At 44.3% G+C, this 20,361-nt stretch overlaps 1 protein-coding gene and 1 pseudogene across 1 annotated transcript in view; both read left to right on the top strand.

The window, feature by feature from the left end:
- LOC126199637 (alpha-2C adrenergic receptor-like) overlaps positions 1-20,361 on the top strand; it is a 751,975-nt gene that overhangs the window by 235,569 nt on the left and 496,045 nt on the right. The gene's annotated exons all lie outside the window — the stretch shown is intronic.
- On the top strand, positions 16,649-16,766 carry LOC126200002 (5S ribosomal RNA; annotated as a pseudogene).

Below are 20,361 nucleotides of genomic sequence, written 5' to 3'. Positions count from 1 at the left end.
CGGTTTCCCTAAACCTTTATATGCTAACGACGAGTTGACATTTTTTAGAAGACAACCTTCCCATCTTCGTCCAGTTGAACCATATGTCCCTCCTATAATGCCCTCGTTATACTTTCCGTGTATATTACGCGGCTATTACTGACACCCGTCGAATGACTCAGTCTCTGCATAAATTCTAAACTCCAGTATCGATGATATTCAGTCCATTATCTTAAAAAATTATATTTAGTTCTTATTCTTACAGAGTATTGTAATATAAAGTGCTGTTTGCTCGTTATTTCTGTTTCTGAAGTGAAATATTACGTGACTACAATAAGTATAATTCTACAGCGTGATTACTATATTTACTGTAGGTCTTACCTACCTTGGTTCCGAATTAATGTAGGAACACGAAAACCAATACTGACCCTACCATTTATTTCAGAATAAGGACTGAAAAAAGGCAAACATATATTCACAGCATTTGCAAATTTAGAGAAAGCTTTCGACAATGTTGACTACAATACTCTTTGAATTTCTAAAGATGGCACCGATAAAATACAGGGACTGAAAGGTTATACAGAACTTACGTAGAAGTTAGGAAAGGAGTGGAAGGATGTGAAAGGGAATCAGTACTTCGGAAGTAAATGAGACAGATTTATTGTCTACCCCTCATGTTATTCGATCTGTACATTGAGCACATGGTAAAGGAAGCCAAAGATAAATTTGAAAAGGGGGTTAAAGTTCATGGAGAAGAAATAAATGTTTTTAAATTCCCCGATGACGGAGTAAGAAAGATCATGTGAATAGGGCCGATGAATGTCATCAATAAACATAAAACCATAGGTAAGTAAATTTAGTCCAAGTAAATCGGGCGATGCTGAGGAAATTAGATTAAGAACTGAGACACTAAAAGTAGTAAATGAGTCTGACGATGGCCAGATTGAAGATATAGAATGCAGTCTGGCAACAGCAACAAGAGCGTTTCAGCAAAACAGGAACTGATTAACATCGAATATACGCTATCCAATCATATTAGTGTGACCACCTGTCAAAAGCTGGCATAACAACCTTTTGCAGCGTGGACCGCAGCGAGACGCACAGGAGGAGAGTGAGCGAGGCTCTGGAAGGTACCGACAGCAATAGTGAGCCATCCTGAATCCAGTATCGTGGCCAACTGCGCTAGGTCTTTTGGTTGGGGATCCATGGCGCTAACAGTCCGATAGAGGTGGTGCTACAGATTCTCGAGTGGGTTTTAATCTGCGGAATCCGGTGGCCAGGAGGGTACGGTAAACTTATCCTTGTATTCTTCGAACCACGCATCAGCCTCCGCTCTAGTGATTACGTCGCCTTTGAGAAAAAGGGTTCTACAGCGTATTGAGACGAATCCAAGTACAAGATGCAGGAAGTGGCCAGCCAACATGGTGTAAGCCAAAGTACGATTATGTGTCTTCTGCATGAAAACCGCTACCATCCCTATCACCAACAACGAGTGCGAGAATTATCAGCAGCGGATTTCCATTTACGGGAAGGATTTTCTCGATGGTTTTTGCACCAGACCAACATAATTATGAAATTTCTGTCCCCATTCGTCTTTATCAATGAACCAACCGTTATCAGAACTGGCATTATCAGAGTGCATAGTCGGCATCTGTGGGCTACAGGCAATCCTCTGGGAATGGTTACGGCGTCTCATCAGTATCAGTGAGTAGGCAGGGTATCTTGGCGACCACATACTTGGACCGGTCATTATCCCAGAACTCCTCGACGGAGGAACATACCTGGACTTCCTGCAGAAAACTCTGCCTGGCTAGTTGAGAATATGCCTTTGGCAATACGACAGTTTATGTGGGTTCTGCATAACGGAGCACACCCCACTTCCACATTACAGTTCGCCGACACCTCGAGAACATCTCCTCAGACATTGGGTAGGACACAGAGGCCCTGTAGTATGACCTGCTAGATCATCGAACTTAAACCTCCTACACTTTTACCTCTGGGGGCATCTCAAAAGCGCTGTAAATGCTGAACCAGTTCCTGACGTTCAGACTCTTCAACAGCGTGTTCATAACGCCTGTGACACTCTTCGGAGAGCGGCAGTCCATGATGCGACGTGATTGATTCCCCTGGAGGCCGCTTTGAACATATGTTGCGACATGGAAGCGATGCAGCTCTGTACGGTGTTCCAGGACAATTTGTTGTCGTTGCTGGCGCACGGACCATATCGGACACATGTTCGTAGGAGCTTCCTTCCTCCATTTCCAGTCAGGAACCCTTCCATGCAGTTTTTCGGCTATATATATATATATATATATATATATATATATATATATATATATATATATATATATATGCTGATTGATGTCCCCCTGACGGCTAAAGAACATTTGCTTGAAACATTTTTTAATTTGCATCTGAACAAACGGTTATTTAGGGTGATCAAGATAAATAGGACACCATTTATATATATTGTGTGATGTGGTTGATGTCAGTGAGCGTACTTCTTTTGGTATGGCCGTGCTGCCTCTCGACCGTTTCCATCTTCTTGGCCGTACTCAAACACCACATCGGCTTCTTCTCAACATCAATACCGGTCCATTCTGTTGCTTGCCGGCCGCTGGTGGCCGAGCGGTTCTGGCGCTACAGTCTGGAACCGCGCGACCGCTACGGTCGCAGGTTCGAATCCTGCCTCGGGCATGGATGTGTGTGTTGTCCTTAGGTTAGTTAGGTTTAAGTAGTTCTAAGTTCTAGGGGACTTATGACCTCAGCAGTTGAGTCCCATAGTGCTCAGAGCCATTTGAACCATTTTTTTGTTGTTGCTCACATTACGCTGCGTCAATCACACGGCCTGCAACATGCAAGAAACCACGGCACATGGCCATAGGAACTTCCATTCGTCAGCAACATCTACCGTGGCAAGATGCATTTCCGGACACATATTCATAGGATTTTTTTTCTTCTTTTCCTTTCGGGAATCCGTCCCAGTTTGTCGGTTTTATTCATGTTCACCCGATACATACTTGTACCTTTTTATTTCCAATAGAAATCAAATAATCTTACTTAAATTGTTATAAAATCTTATTTTTAAAAAGGCACGTACAACATAACACTGATAATCAAGCAGTACAAAACAGTAAAAATTAATTAAGAGATATCTGTACCTAGCCACAAATTGGTAACCAAATAATTTGAACATTTTTAAAAGCCGTTATGTTGAAAATAAAACAAGGTAACAACTACGCTAAAATAAAAAAAGCATTTTATTTTCTTTGTATTCTGCAAACTTTCTTATTACATATTTTATACTTCTTCGATCAGCAATTTTATGCTCAGCTGCCGAAATGGCCAAACCATTAAGATGATTTCTGTAATCGAACGTAAAAAGGTTTTAATTTTAACTTAGAGAAATTACCTTTGCCGCTTGCTACAGTTGTTGGTATCGTTGTCAGGTTTCTTAAAGGACTAGTAAGATTTGGGGCAAAATTTAACTTTATAATTAAACTCAGTACACTGGTTAGGTTTTCTTTTTTGCCCAAGAGCGTAGATATGCCGAATCCTACCCTAACTATGCCAACAGAATCACCATCAATTAAAATACGTTCTTAATGCTTACAGTGTTTTGGAAGTGTTGTGGATTGGCTTAAGAGCCAACCCGTATGAAAAGAGGAAGCCGAAAGGCACGCGTTTAAGCTCACGCAGGCTGGCGTGAGGTCTGCAACAGGACAAGGAAATCAGAGCCCAGAAAAACGGACGCAGATGGTGGAATACTTAACTTTAATCCATTAATGTTGAACGTAGCTCTTGTCTGTACATTATTTACAATATCAATAGCAACTGATAATGGCGCCTTGCTAGGTCGTAGCAAATGACGTAGCTGAAGGCTATGCTAACTATCGTCTCGGCAAATGAGAACGTATTTTGTCAGTGAACCATCGCTAGCAAAGTCGGTTGTACAACTGGGGCGAGTGCTAGGAAGTCTCTCTAGACCTGCCGTGTGGCGGCGCTCGGTCTGCAATCACTGATAGTGGCGACACGCGGGTCCGACGTATACTAACGGACCGCGGCCGATTTAAAGGCTACCACCTAGCAAGTGTGGTGTCTGGCGGTGACACCACAGGGAGCATTTCTGTGGACATGGTATACATTATATAAGAAGGGAAAATAGTGACTGTGATTAATAAGTTGTTCAGATTTATCGTTAGTGCATTCAGTGCAAGATCGATTGTAAAATTTAAAGAAATGTGTATTACATTTTTTTTGGTAATTGATGGGTTCATCTGGTGCCTCTTACAAGAAGTTACTTTTTATTCTTATGACGAATTCGTATGGGAGTGGCGATTGGCTGCCGCTCGTCTACCACGAGCCGCGCAACAATACGTCACACAATCGCCACAAAGGTGTTTCGGGGCGTGTGGAGAACTTTTGCCAGCGCAGAGCGGCGAAAATCATACAAAAATCAGGATGCGTACCGAGACGCGTCACTATAATAATGGAAATATAGGCAACCAATGCGATGGGAACCTCTCGTACCATTAAAACTTACGTTGCATATGGTAATATTTTTCTATTACTGAGTACTTAACACATCAATGTTTTTCTCACACTTATGGCCAAAATGCTGCCCCTAAATTTGTGCACTCCGGTCAAATGCCCGGATCGGTCGCTTCTAGAGTGGGACTTTAGCGCATATATACTTCGAGCTGTGTGATAGATGCACATGTCCAGCCTTCGTCGCCGGTGTACAATAATCAGCATGGGTGCATGAACCAGGCGACTGTTGTCGAGGCCCATACGCAAAATGTTCGTTGAACGGTCGGTAGGGAGACATTTTTGCTAGCGCCTTGTTTCATTTTGGTGGTCAGTTGCTAAACAATTGCGCGTCTGTTCACTCGTACGTATGTGCGCAGCCGTCTTTCGCCCGTCATACACTGAAGCGCCAAAGAAACTGGTATAGGCATGGGTATTCAAAAACAGAGATATGTAAACCGTCAGAATACGGCTCTGCGGTCGGCGACGCCTATATATGACAACAAGTGTCTGGCGCAGTTGTTAGATCGGTTACTGCTGCGTCCATGACAGGTTACAAAGATTTAAGTGAATTTGAAAGTGGTGTTAAGTCGGCGCACAAGCGATGACACACAGTACCTTCGAGACAGCGCTGAAGTGAGAATTTTCCCACACGACCATTTCATGAGTGTACCGTGAATATCAAGAATGCGTTAAAACATCAAGTCTCCGACATCTGCGGCCGGAAAAAGATTCTGCAAGTACGGCATCAACTACGCCCAAAGAGAATCGTTCAACGTGACAGAAGTACACCCCTTCCGCGAATTGCTGCAGTTTTCAACGCTACACTATTAACAAGTTTTGGAAAGTGTAAGAATAGAAACTAATGAAATATTTTGCTACAGAAAAATGGTGAGGATGATAGGAGTAAATCGGGTAACTAATGAAGAGATACATATTAAAATTGGAAAGAAGAGAAATTCATGGCACAAGGTGACTAAAAGAAGGGATCGGTTAATGGGACACATCCTGAGGCAAGAAGGACTTGTCTACAAAGGTAATGGAGTTAAGTATGGGATGGTAGAAATCGTAGAACGAGGAAAAGCTTTGATGCAGTAACAGAGTTAAATACCTGTGCATGCATGAATAGGCATGCAGAAGATAGCCTTCGAAGTTAAGACCTCAATGACAACACCGACTGGTTGACCAAAAAATAACGAAGCGAATGAATGGAGAAGTACTGCTCTCAGACCACGGATGCTTTTCCGAAATACTGCAAGCCATAGCCAGCCGGTGTGGCCGAGCGTTCTAGGCGCTTCAGTCTGGAACCGCGCGACCGCTACGGTCGCAGGTTCGAATCCTGCCTCGGACATGGATGTGTATGATGTCCTTAGGTTAGTTAGGTTTAAATAGTTCTAAGTTCTAGGGGACTGATGACCTCAGATGTTAAGTCCCATAGTGCTCAGAGTCATTTGAACCATTTTTTTGGGGATGCGTTTAAAAATAAAATCGCATTGTAGAAGGGAGAAATTCTGACAAACACAATCCAGTTCCCTAACCTTAGTGGCATTAAAGAAAACGCGAGGTTTGAAGAATTCGTTGAGGCCTTGAAAGAATTACAAGCCTAGTTTTCTAAAGTTTTGAGGACACTGCCAGTCTTATTTCTGTTTCCGAGACCGTTTGACGTGTAAGTTGAAAGCGGCCCTGTGCATGGCCAGATCTAACTGACTGATCCGCAACGTTAACACAAACATTAAGTCAGATGTGGCCCTCGGCAGTCACAGAAGGTTTAGTACTCAGTTAGCATTATTCTTTCAACTTTAAATCAGTTTAAATAACGATCTGCTTTGGTTGTGGAACAGCAGCAGCGCTAATTGACGCTGTAAAAGTTAATTGTACATGTAACATACTATGGCCATTATTAAGTCGCGAGAGCCAGTGTGTTTCCTTCCAGTCATATCGGAAAGACATCGTGTTTCATTACTTTTCCCGCTGTGCCTTTTTCCTGGAATGTTTTTCAGTTAACATGATGAGTGGCTGTTAATTGGTGAAGGAAGCCTAAATATCTTGTTTGAATTATTAAATAAATCTTAACTGAAAACTATTTCTTCAGACTCTTAAAACACTTAGAAACACATCACATACTGTGAACTGTTACGTCGGTTGCAGCGTACTTCATGGTCCACATGAACAGTATTAGACAATTAATAGGCTTATAGAACGTATTACCTAGTTGAAACTGGAATTTGTAACCATTTACTCGTAATTATAATTTTTTACCAGCAGTTTTCAGTCGGGCATTATCGCCCCCGTAGGAGACATTTCCATTTCTCGAGGGAATGATGATTATAAAAAGGGGTAGGAAGTTGAGCGTTGCAAAGAGAAGGAGATCCTGGGGGAGACTTTCTTTGCTTTGTTCTCTTAAACACTAAATAACAAAAATGAATGCGAATTTAATGTCTTAATTAGTTGGCACGATAATAACTTGGTTGTATGTTCCGTGGATCGTAATGGCGACCTCTCGTTGTGATATGGAACAAGATAGTTTTACAGTTATAGCACATCTTCAGAAACTCTTGTGTGGAATAGAAGGAGTTGTCAAGCAGGTATGATGTCAGTTTGCGTTTGAAGTTAATTTACTTATCCATTACATTATTTGCATCACAGAGAGGTGGTCAAAGATTTTATGGCTGAATACCTCACTCCTTTGTGTGCCACACTAAGTTTAAGTGATGCTTAGTGTAAATCGTTTCTCCTTTTGACATTATATTTGTAAGTGTTACTGTTGTTTTCGTATTTGATTGTTGACAATAAACTGAAACACTTTTGTCTAAAATAGTTTCTAGAGTAGACATCACATATTATCCACTGTACCCTTCAGCGAAATAAACACTTTTCTCCACGATGGCGATTCATTCCATAAAATCAAGCTATAAGACATAGTGATTAAAATAGGAAATGTAAGTCAACTTTTTGACATTTTCAACTAAAAAATATGATGTTATACGAAACGCAAAATTCGTGGAGCTCTGACGTTCACGAATATCTGTAACATTTTACTACTAGTTTAGATTCGTATCATTCTGTATTTCTCCCAATACGACATTGAATATACGATATTAAATATGTGCAGCTAAAACCTAAGACCTTATTAAGAGAAAAATGTAAAAACGAAAGAAAGAAAGAACAGCAAGCAGTTGCAAAAGAAAACCTACCACAACACGGCTCTCTGTCCTTATTCTGTTACAATGGTAACCAACACTCTTGGAATGGGTCAAGATAGCTGACCATGCAGTTCTGTACATGTATATTTATCCGTATACTAAGCTACTGCTGAATGATTCTGCGTGGCTGGAGAGAACTTGATCTTTCTCGTTACTATTTGGTTTCCTATGTCTGATGTGTATTGTGTGCAATTTATCGTACTGTTTACCAGTATTAGATGGACCACGCTGAAAATCTGTGGTGTCTAGTTAGTGACAAACTCAATGAATTTTATAATCATTTTCTCAACATGGCTGAAAACAAAGAGCCGTCAATATCACTTCCAAAAATGTGAACTTTGGAAATGTTTTACTGTTAGTGGATGATCTTATAGCAGTACAGTAAAAGAGGACGAGCTTCGGAGATCTGTATAGACTTGAACAAATTGTCAAATAATATAACTTAGAAATATCAGTACCTGTAACTAGATTAATGACATTTCAGGGAAAATACGCAGTCATTCATAGATAGTTATGAACTGAAGACACATAGAACAGGTCTTTTGTTTCTGCTGTCTAGGAGCATATACAATATACATTAAAGATCGAGATATAGAAACTACAATTCAACTTTTTAAACACGTAAGTTGTACATATGACACTGTGGACGTTAAATAACAAGTCAAGAAAGACCACCAGAATTAAAATTTATAAAGCCGAGGCAACAGTGTGATATGACCGATAGTACTTTCTATACAGCAATCTGCAATTATTTCCTGATGATGCTGTCGTGCACGGAGAGGTGTCGAAGTTGAGTGACTGCAGGAGCGTACAAGATGCCTTAGACAAAATTTTTAGCTGTGTGGTGAATGGCAGCTAGCTCTAAATGTAGAAAAATATAAGCTACTGCCAGGGAGAAGGAATAACAAACCCATAATGTTCGAACACAGTCACGTCGTTTAAATATCTGGGTGTAACGTTGCAGAGCGATATGACATGGAACGAGCACGTGAGGGTTGCGGTAACGAGGGCGAATGGTCAACTTTGGTTTATTGGAAGAATTTTAGGAAAGTGTGGTTCATCAGTAAAGGATACAGCATATAGGACGCTAATGCCCATTCTTGAGCACTGGTCGAATGTTTGTGTGTGCACACCAGGTCGAATTAAAGGAAGTTATCGAAGCAATTCAGAGGCGGGCAGCCAGATTTGTTAACGGTACCTTCGAACAACAGGGAAGTATTGCAGATGCTTCAGAAACTCAAATGGGAATTCTTGGAGGGGAAGCGACACTTTTTCCGAGGAATACTACTGAGAAAATTTAGAGAAGCGCCATTTGAAGCACACTGCCGAACGATTCTACTGCCGTCAGCAAACATTTCGCGTCAGGACCACGGAGAGAGGATACGAGAAATTAGAGCTCATACGGAGACATATAGACGGCCGTCTTTTCCTCACTCTACTGGCAATTTGAACAGGAGAGGAAATGCCATGGAGTGATACAGGGCGTCCTCAGCCAGGCACTATAGGATGGTTCAAATGGCTCTGAGCTCTATGGGACTTAACATCTGAGGTCATCAGTCCCCTAGAATTTAGAACTACTTAAGCCTAACTAACACGACTAACTATCACGGCTCACTAACACGACTAACTATCACGGCTCGCTAACACAGCTCACTAACACGGCTCACTAACACGGCTCACTAACACGACTAACACGGCTCACTAACACGACTAACACGGCTCACTAACACGACTAACACGGCTAACACTGCTCACTAACACGGCTCACTAACACGGCTAAGTAACACGACTAACACTACTTAAACCTAAGTAACACACCCATGCCCGAGGCACGATTCGAACCTGCGACCGTAGCGGTCGCGCGGTTCCAGACTGAAGTGCCTAGAACCGCTCGGGCATACCGGCCAGCTAACTGTAGGATGGCTTGTAGAGTTTTCATGTAGATGTAAAAAAGATAAAAACAACTCTGAATTTGCAGTCGGACAAGCATTTTGCCTAGAACATGAAGTGCAGAAGAAGAAGAAGAAGAAGAAGAAAAATATTTCTGTACATGTATATTTAATTTATACTAATATAAAGTTGTTATGCATAAAAACTATCCGAGGTTTTCTGCTGTGTGTACGGAAATACATTTTACGTAGCGAGAGTTTTGAAGAAGGTGAAGTTTGACTGTGTTTAATTTAGAAAGACTTGAGATCCAGAGGGGGATGTTTGGGGAGTTCTTTGGCACCATTCTAGGGCACAGTGGCACGCTTAGTTGAAAATCGTTGAAAGCCACTGCCTTAGCCCAATCCCAGTGTAAACCAGTAGGAAACACCGAGTAGATTCGAGGGCAGCCGGCAGGTGTGGTGACGCTCGGGCGGGGGCCACCTGTTGCTGAACTGCAGTAGCTAGTGAGACAGGCGGTGAGCATGTCGGAGCCTGGTGTGCCCCCGTCGGGAGTCGATCGCGTGGGCAGGAATGAGGGCGCGGTGCAGTGCGGTGCGGTGCGCAGGCCGTGTCGATGCCGCTCGGGATAAGAGAACCGGCCGGCGACGGACACGCCCCCTGGCTGCAGGTGCCGAAGCTGCCGTCCGTGCAAGTGGAGCACGCGAACCCGCCGCCGGGAACCACTTGCTGTTATTTCGGTAGCAACTGCGGAACAGCGATAAACAAGTGAACCGGCAGATTCTGTGGTATATTGAATAAAAGGTCAAACCACGTTTGACAAATATAACTACAGATGCACGTCATCTTGAGGAATTTTAAAAGTGGGCATGTTCAAGTCAAACTATTTTTGTATCTGGTACTTAGAAGGTTTTACATGCTGCCTACATTGCTTTCGGAGCACAACTCTTTTCTCCGGATTCTCCTATACGAAGAAAACTGAAATTGTCCGGATTGTGAAATTGTTATGGGTGACTAACTACGTCATAATATATGTTCACATTCTTAACTTCTGTATTCTTAAACACTTCAAACAAATGTTTGACATAAATACCTTAGTTCTGTTCCCACCACTTGCAAACTCAAATTGCACACAAAACATATCCACCCTTACAAATGACTTCTTTGCGATACCCTCACACAACTGCTCTTTCCACAAAACGAGAAGGAGTCGTGATTAAGTCTGACGGAAAAAATTTAACTACTTACATCGCTGGTAGGGACAGTATTTGAATTAACTGCCAAATATTCTTTGGGTGAAAGTTGACAAAATAAATTGGAAATATTGCAAATAACTACATAAAATAAACACTTACGTTTCCATTCACGCCGAATGTAAGCAGTGATGCACAAAATATGAAATTTTTCATATAAAATAATTTTGTATGAGATTGTTGTACAAATGAAATTATCGATACCCAACGGTAGCAGAGAGTTCTTCATTATATCGCAAACACAAGAAAGCGTAATAAGACCTCCAGTGATCTTAATAGACACGGCTGGCCGTTAAAATTGCAACATCAGGACAAATAGCAGATAACGAAATTTTAATAATATTGCGTATATAGTTCACTAGGGAGAATAGATGATAAAATCTCTAGTAGAAATCTAGTAGATTTGAGAGTATATGCGGTGCGTAATTTGGTATTCAGGGCAGCCATAGACATACAAGGCAGCCACAAAATAACGCCAGTTGGTATTTTTTTTTATTTTTCCAAGGAGTTTGATTGTGTAGATCCTCTTAAAAAAACAGGTTATATGGAATTGATGGTTTTACACATAGCTGATTTGAACCATACCTAACAAACACAATGCAGACATCTATCTAGACCATCACACAAGAATTCCAAACGGCATCAGGACCAACTGCAAGTACTATGACAGTTAGGCGGGAGGTGAGAAAACTTGGATGTCATGGTCGAGCCGCTGCTCATAAGCCACACATCACGCCGGTAAATGGCAAATGACGCCTCGCTTGTTGTAAGGAGCGTAAAGATTGGACGATTCAACAGTAGAAAAACGTTGTGTGGAGTGACGAATCACGGTACACAATGTACCATCCAATGGCAGGGTGTGGATATGGCGAAGTCCCGGTGAACGTCATCTGCCAGCGTGTGGAACGTCAGCAGTAAAATTCGGAGGCGGTGGTGTTATGGTGTGGTAGTGTTTTTCATATCGGGGGCTTGCACCCCTTGTTGTTTTGCGTGGCAGTATCACAGCAGAGATCTACACTGATGTTTAACGAACTTCTTACTTCCCACTGTGAAGAGCAGTTCGGCGATGGCGATTGCATCTTTCAACACGATCGAGCACCTGTTCATAATGCACGGCCTGTGCGCAGTGGTTACACGACAATGACATCCCTGTAGTGGAGTGGCCTGCACGGGGTCCTGACCTGAATCCGATAGAATACCTTTGGGATATTTTGGAACTCTGACTTTGTGCCAGGCCTCACCGACCGACATTGATACCTCTCCTCAGTGCAGCACTCCATGAAGAATGGGCTGCTATTCCCCAAGAAACTTAATTGAAGATATGCCTGCGAGAGTGGAAGCTGTCATCAACGCTAAGGCTGGGCCAACTCCACACTGAATTACAGCATTACCGATGGAGGACGCCACGAACTTTTAAGTCATTTTCAACCAGGTGTCCGGATACTTTTGATCACATAGTGTATTATCTGGAAAGATGTACAGTGGGGTGTCACATAGATCCCATAGCGTTGGGAGTGAAAAGCTGTTGGTAACTCCTGTCATCTAGGCTGCCCTGCACGACTATCGAGTAACATGAGGAGCTTCAGAACGTGTCCCAGGGGCTAGAAGTGTAGAAGAGCATGGCTGAGCAGAGAGAAGGAGAAGATGGACAAAGAGATGGGGGAAGAAGAGGATGAAAAGAGAGAGGAGGAGATGGGCAGAGAGAGGGAGGAGGAGGAGATGTGGGCAGTACATGCACTGTATGTGAACATGGTTGCAGATCTGTGTAAAAGGCTAGGACATAATACAGATGATGTTGCTCCTTCCTACTTCACGCCGTTGGGATGAAATGCTTACTACTTACGTATCCAAGCATGTCATACACTTCATGCCAATTTGACGTTCGTTCCAAGCCAACTTTAACAGCTAAAATTATAATATGAATAAATTTCTTCAATATACAGTTTAAACTTTCTGCTCAAATGACCTGTATATGACGTTATTACCATTCTGGTGCTATTGTATCCCACGGACGTGAAGCAAAGCGTTTTGTTGCCGTCACATTATTTGCGAAGAGACGTTGCGCCTCTGTCCATTACCTAGCTCCAGAGGCGTGTGGGTATTCAAGTGCCTGAAGAGTCTGTGTGGTATTGTGGTGGAGCTTGGAGAGTCGGGAGGAGGGGACTGGGACACCCCACCCCTGCTCGTAAAAGAGGACTGGCCGACGTGCTATCGCATGACGGCCCTCCTTGGCCGTAGCTTTCTCATTAAACGCTCAATTAGCATGAGTGAGGCTGATTGAGATATCCTGCACAGAGGGTACATTAGAGCTGTTCTGTAGGCCCCAAGGATTCCTCTAGTGAGCCGCATGCTTGTGCCAGGCAAGACAGTAAACGTGCATAGCAACAAACAGCTGGGTCATACCAACGGTAGGGCGGACGGGATTTAAGAGACTTCATACTTGTTTGCTATAATACAGGGTGATTCAAAAAGAATACCACAACTTTAAAAATGTGTATTTAATGAAAGAAACATAATATAACCTTCTGTTATACATCATTACAAAGAGTATTTAAAAAGGTTTTTTTTTTCACTCAAAAACAAGTTCAGAGATGTTCAATATGGCCCCCTCCAGACACACGAGCAATATCAACCCGATACTCCAACTCGTTCCACACTCTCTGTAGCATATCAGGCGTAACAGTTTGGATAGCTGCTGTTATTTCTCGTTTCAAATCATCAATGGTGGCTGGGAGAGGTGGCCGAAACACCATATCCTTAACATACCCCCATAAGAAAAAATCGCAGGGGGTAAGATCAGGGCTTCTTGGAGGCCAGTGATGAAGTGCTCTGTCACGGGCTGCCTGGCGGCCGATCCATCGCCTCGGGTAGTTGACGTTCCAGTTTCATAACTAACCTTTTTCGTAGGACTCTCCATACAGTTGATTGTGGAATTTGCAGCTCTCTGCCGGCCGCTGGTGGCCGAGCGGTTCTGGCGCTACAGTCTGGAACCGCGCGACCGCTACGGTCGCAGGTTCGAATCCTGCCTCGGGCATGGATGTGTGTGTTGTCCTTAGGTTAGTTAGGTTTAAGTAGTTCTAAGTTCTAGGGGACTTATGACCTCAGCAGTTGAGTCCCATAGTGCTCAGAGCCATTTGAACCATTTTTTTGCAGCTCTCTGCTAGCTCTGCGAGTCGATTTTCCTGGGCTGCGAACAAATGCTTGCTGGATGCGTGCTACATTTTCATCACTCGTTCTCGGCCGTCCAGAACTTTTCCCTTTGCACAAACACCCATTCTCTGTAAACTGTTTATACCAACGTTTAATACACCACCTATCAGGAGGTTTAACACCATACTTCGTTCGAAATGCACGCTGAACAACTGTCGTCGATTCACTTCTGCCGTACTCAATAACACAAAAAGCTTTCTGTTGAGCGGTCGCCATCTTAGCATCAACTGACGCTGACGCCTAGTCAACAGCGCCTCAAGCGAACAAATGTACAACTAAATGAAACTTTATAGCTCCCTTAATTCGCCGACAGATAGTGCTTAGCTCTGCCTTTTGTCGTTGCAGAGTTTTAAATTCCTAAAGTTGTGGTTTTCTTTTTGAATCACCCTGTATAATACAACGACAATAAATAATCACATTTCTTATTATTGCTCTGTTTTTGTCGTAATTTTTGCCTCGTATTCAGATCTTTTGGTAAAGACTTTCGTCACAACTGCGAATAATTCTGAATACAAAGAAACAGTGTTAGTATACAGTCTCTTACGTATTATTAGTGAGAGGCCGGGGAGGGGTTGTGGAAAATACGAAATAAGATTTGTATGGCAAAAGGTAAGGGAGTTTCGCGATTTTACGTGTTGTATGAGTCCGATTTGCGGGAGTTTTTCGTTGTTTTGTAGGTGAGCATGGTTCAAATGGCTCTGAGCACTATGGGACTTAACATTTGAGGTCATCAGTCCCCTAGAACTTAGAACTACTTAAACCTAACTAAGGACATCACACACATCCATGCCCGAGGCAGGTTTCGAACCTGCGACCGTAGCGGTCGCGCGGTTCCAGATTGAAGCGCCTAGAACCGCTCGGCCACACATGCCGGCTTAGGGGCTAATAGACACTGTAATTGGGATACGCACCAAATGGCTGATGGCCGGTTAAATTGTACCCTACAACCCGAAGGGCTTCTCAAGACGGTGTAAGAGTGTGTGCACGTACAAGTACGCACACACATGACCCATAAGTGCGTACCTTTAGTGTGAGCGCACACGACTTTGTCACTGGCCAAATCCAAGAACTCGTCCCAGGAAGGGCCATAAGGTTTGCAACAAACAGAAATTATAATCACAGGTATCAAATACTGAATAATAACAAATCATGATTTAAAGTACAAGATTAATTTTGCCAAATACTAGCTTGGCGCATACAGAAAACCTCCAGATTTAGACACACAGCCCCAAAGGGTTCACCGAAAAGCACAAGAAACTGGATTCCTGGCGAGCTCACACCGGGCAGAATTTACAATCTATAAGTACAGTGCTTACTAGACATCTTCGTAGATAATTTCAAACAAATGCCAAGGAGGCCACTAGCTTCGGGACGCCAGTTAGGCCTCGGATAATACTGCCCTGCTGCTCGTGGCTGCTAACAAGTTGTTCAATGCATCTCGGCGTGTTTAGCACACCACGACTGACCGATGCACGTCGTAACCAGGTTGCACGCGACGAGAGCCGCTCCTTGTCCACTGAACTCGCCGGTAGAAACAGTCAACGCTGCAGGAAAACGCGGCCCCCATAGCCCAACGGTCAACGGTGTTAACTCGCTGCAATCGCCAGGACTCCGAGTACTCGGGCACACCCGTCCAGTTCCATGTCCCGCACGCCACTCACTACCACACAGCCGCAGAGGAAACACATGACCCAGCAAAAAAAAAAAAAAATGGCTCTGAGCACTATGGGACTCAACTGCTGTGGTCATCAGTCCCCTAGAACTTAGAGCCGGCCGCGGTGGTCTCGCGGTTCTAGGCGCGCAGTCCGGAACCGTGCGACTGCTACGGTCGCAGGTTCGAATCCTGCCTCGGGCATGGATATGTATGATGTCCTTAGGTTAGTTAGGTTTAAGTAGTTCTAAGTTCTAGGGGACTTATGACCACAGCAGTTGAGTCCCATAGTGCTCAGAGCCATTTGAACCATTAGAACTTAGAACTACTTAAACCTAACTAACCTAAGGACATCACACACACCCATGCCCGAGGCAGGATTCGAACCTGCGACCGTAGCAGCAGCGCGGCTCCGGACTGGAGCGCCTAGAACCGCACGGCCACCGCGGCCGGTATGACCCAGCAAAGACGATACGGCGAGGGCCAGAGTCGATGGAATGCAAGCATAAGTGGCGCCAGTACGAGGACGCGCGCGCCCTGACGGAAGCCGAAACGGCTCAAGTTTAATAAAAATATCAACGACAAAGTTCCTTCTGTCCCAGCCGACAGTAAATTTTTAAGTTCGCTACGTGACATGCAAGTTCCAGAGTTTATTTTCACAGCCACGTGTGGCGACTTGGAAGATAATGTTTAGTAATAACGGCGAACACAGCTTCAATACGGTCTAGCGTGGACCACACTGTTATTAAAATGGGAGTATATCGTTATTAAAAGGTTTAAAGGTTTAAGTTGGAACATTTAGAATCAAAAAGCCAACTAAACTGACTGATAAAAAAAAGTGTATCACTCAGAAGACAGTCGGATATCAACGTAACTTCGTACACGTTCACGCCATTAGTGGAACGTAAATGGTTAGTGTTGTATTTCTTTACGCTAGGGGCAACGGCCTTGCCACAGTGGATACACCGGCTCCCGTCAGATCACCGAAGTTAAGCGCTGTCGGGAGTGGCCAGCACTTGGATGGGTGACCATCCTGGCCGCCATGCGCTGTTGCCATTTTTCGGGGCGCATTCAGCCTCGTGATGCCAATTGAGAAGCTACTCGACCGATTAGTAACGGCTCCGGTCAAAGAAAACCATAACGACCCGGAGAGCGGTGTGCTGACCACACGCCCCTCCTATCCCCATCCTCAGTTGAGGATGACACGGCGATCGGATGGTCCCGTTGGGCCACTTGTGACCTGAAGACAGAGTGCTCTTTACGCTAGGTGCACCAGAGTGCATTAGGGTTTTTCGTGTTTAGAGTTGTTACCTGGCCTGATAGGGCATATAACGGACGTAAGCAGCGTCAAAGGATGAGTTACCACTGTTAAGAGCACGGAGATCCAGCGTCCTCCCGTGAGACAGCATTGTCAGTGCGTAACTGAATTTGATAGGGGTATCGCTGTGTCTCTCTGGACGGTTAGTCGAATCGTGCAATATCCAGATTTGTGGGGCATTCGTGTTTGACAGTCGCCCGATACCGAGCACCGCGGGAACGTCAAGTCACGGCATACTCGTCGTCAAGTCACTTGTCGAACACATCCGACCACCAAAAACAACCGCTTCACATCTGCGTCTGCTACACGACAACAAATAATAGACTAAATGCAACGTTTTGTCATTCCGCACCGTTGGTCAGAGACTAGCTGCAGCCGGACTAGGAAATTACCGACCCTTGCGTAGGCTGCTATTAACATAAATGGCTGCGTTTGGAATGGTGCCGTGACGGACGTGTCTCGATCGCGATACCTCGCATTCGCACGTCACGCATCTTACCGCTAGACCACGGCCACAGGCGGAACAAACTCGCCGGAACTGGAGGCAAGACTTCCGCAGGAAGTGACGCAGCATACAGTGTTGCCAGATCGTGCAGATGGCCGAACTTTGTGAAGAGTGGATTGTCGATGAATAATGTCGCGTTGTGTTGGGCAGAGAATCGTGATTCTGCAATACCTCGGATGACCATCGCCAGCTGGTTTGGCGGCAATCTGATCCTCTTATTCCATTGTCTCTGAGAGGCACTACGGTGCTACTCATGCCGTCATGGTGAGGAGAGCCACGGCTGGTGACTGAGGATAACTCTGACGGCACAACGGAACGTCACGGACATCCTGGGTCCTCATGTGTTACCTCTCATGCGACGGTAAAGTAGGCCATTTTTCAACAGGACAGTGCGCTTCCAGACACGGCACCTGTCCCTATGACCTGTCTGGTTAATACTGAGGTACTCTTGTGGGGCAGTGAGATCCTACGATCTACCCGCGATAGAACATGTGTGGGACCAGCTCGGATGTCAGCACTGTCCCAGTGTCAATATCCAGGATATCAAGGACCACTTACAGCAGGTGCGGACCGTTTTGCCTCATGAGAGTATACAACAGCCTTATGACACCCTTCCCAAATGAATCTGCACGTATCGAGGCCAGAACGGGTGTAACCCCAAACTGATAAATGGGGTCATATGCTAAATTCTTTTTAAGTTTCAATCGATTTTGTAGTCCTGAAATGACATCACACACCTTCTCAACCCGTGAAGCTTCATTTCGTTTCTGCGTCCCCCTTCTAGATGCTTCAATTTTTCTGTCGTGCAGTGTATTATCACCGTCAATATAAAGCGTGACAATTATTGAAATATATGAAATAAAATCGTTGTACTTCAGAACGGGTTGCGTTAGGGCATCCAAACTGCACGGTTGGCCGCGGGGCATGATGGGAATTAGTATATGCAGGCACGTTTGGTGTAGCGACGAGGCCCACTTTCATTTGGATGGTTTCGTCAATGAGCAAAAATGGCGCATTTGGGGGACTGAGAATCCGCATTTCGCGATCGAGAAGTATCTTCACCCTCAAAGGGTGAGTGTGTGGTGTGCAACGTCCAGTCACGGAATAATCGGTGCGATATTCCTTGACGGCACGGTGACTACCGAACGGTACGTGGACGTTTTGGAAGACGATTTCATCCACATTATCCAAAGTGACCCTGATTTCGACAAGATGTGTTTCATGCAAGACTGAGCTCGACCCCATGGAAGCAAGAGAGTGCTTAATGTCCTGAAGAAGCACTTTGGGGACCGCACTCTGGCTCTGGGGTACCCAGAAGTCACTGGCATGGGCCGCGACTAGCCGACATATTCTCCGGATCCAAACACGCGCGACTCCTTTTTGTGGGGCTGTATTAAAGACAAGGTGAACAGCAATAACCCCAAAACCATTGCTGAGCTGAAAACAGGCAGCCAGGAGGTCATCGATGTTCCCACACTTCAGCGGGTCATGCAGAATTTCGCCAATAGTGGCAGGCATATCGAACATGTCATAATCTAAATCCGAATATCTGTAATGACGTTTATGGTCTCGCGGTTCTAGGCGCTCAGTCCGGAACCGCGCGACTGCTACGGTCGCAGGTTCGAATCCTGCCTCGGGCATGGATGTGTGTGATGTCCTTAGGTTGGTTAGGTTTAAGTACTTCTAAGTTCTAGGGGACTGATGACCACAGATGTTAAGTCCCATAGTGCTCAGAGCCATTTGAACCATTTTTTTGTAATGACGTTTACGTGTTGAATAAAGTGTGTACACGCCGCAGTTTGTAACTAATTTATGTTTATTTTCATATAGTTCAACAATTGCCACCCTCCATCAATGTCAGTATTCAGTGATAGAAAATTAAGCGTCTAATTTGGTTGCGAATAGACGGACTAAAATCAATATACGGGTAGTAAACCGAGTAGCGTTTTACCTGGAATTGCAAAATCGCTGGAGTGAAAGGTATATGACCAAATATTTACGTTATTGGAAGAAGTTTTATCTGAAATTGTCTTTCAAGGATACAGCTTGGCACCTTTTCGCTGCAAACAGGCGATGCCTTTGTAGGCATCAAGCTAAGATGTTACCACATGGGATGGGTCCGAGTTATCTCGGCAGACGGGCGGGTACTTTTGTTGAGACAACTGAAGGTGAATCGCGTGTGATGCCGGTAAGTCAACATGGACTGTGTGAGTCTGCTTCTACCTCTGCTCACTAAATAAGTACCGAAGCTGTTTAATAACGTACGATGTAACTGTCCAGGATTGGTGTTGGGAGCAGCGTAACTGAAGATGTGAACCGGTGGAATTATTGAAATGTAAGTTGCATATCACGATCTGGTAATCGCTCTGTGCTGTGTAATTAGTGAAAATTCTCGGACAGCAGGCTCAGGTCGTACAGTAAGCGAAAAAAAGATACTGAAAATTTGTAACAAAGTCACGCCAATGGCTGATCTGTGCCACATCGAAATGTGGCGTCTCTCCCACAGAAGACTGAAAAATGAAACTGTTAGTACATTGCTAGTTAACAAAAATAAGTGTACTGGTATTGTAATAAAGTACATTTTGATTGAGAATTAGCTTAATATGTTATAAATTTTTCAGAGCTACGTGGGCTCACGCGCAGCCGAGCGCCGTATGGCCTAAGCGCTGCTTCCCGGGTGTGAGGTAGTCATGCTGTTTACATGGCGAGGTCGAGTTGACAAAACACACAAGTGAACAGCCAGGTAACTATTAGCTGCCCTGGAAAGGTGAAGGCTGCGCCTTCGTTTATTTGTACAGTTAACGTAAATGCTAACGTCTGGACTCTTT

The sequence above is a fragment of the Schistocerca nitens genome, chromosome 8 (genome assembly GCF_023898315.1).
Source record: "Schistocerca nitens isolate TAMUIC-IGC-003100 chromosome 8, iqSchNite1.1, whole genome shotgun sequence".
Classification (NCBI taxonomy): Eukaryota; Metazoa; Arthropoda; class Insecta; order Orthoptera; family Acrididae; genus Schistocerca; species Schistocerca nitens.
The sequence above is the reverse complement of the archived record's forward strand: the minus strand, read 5'-3'. Positions and strand labels throughout refer to the sequence as shown.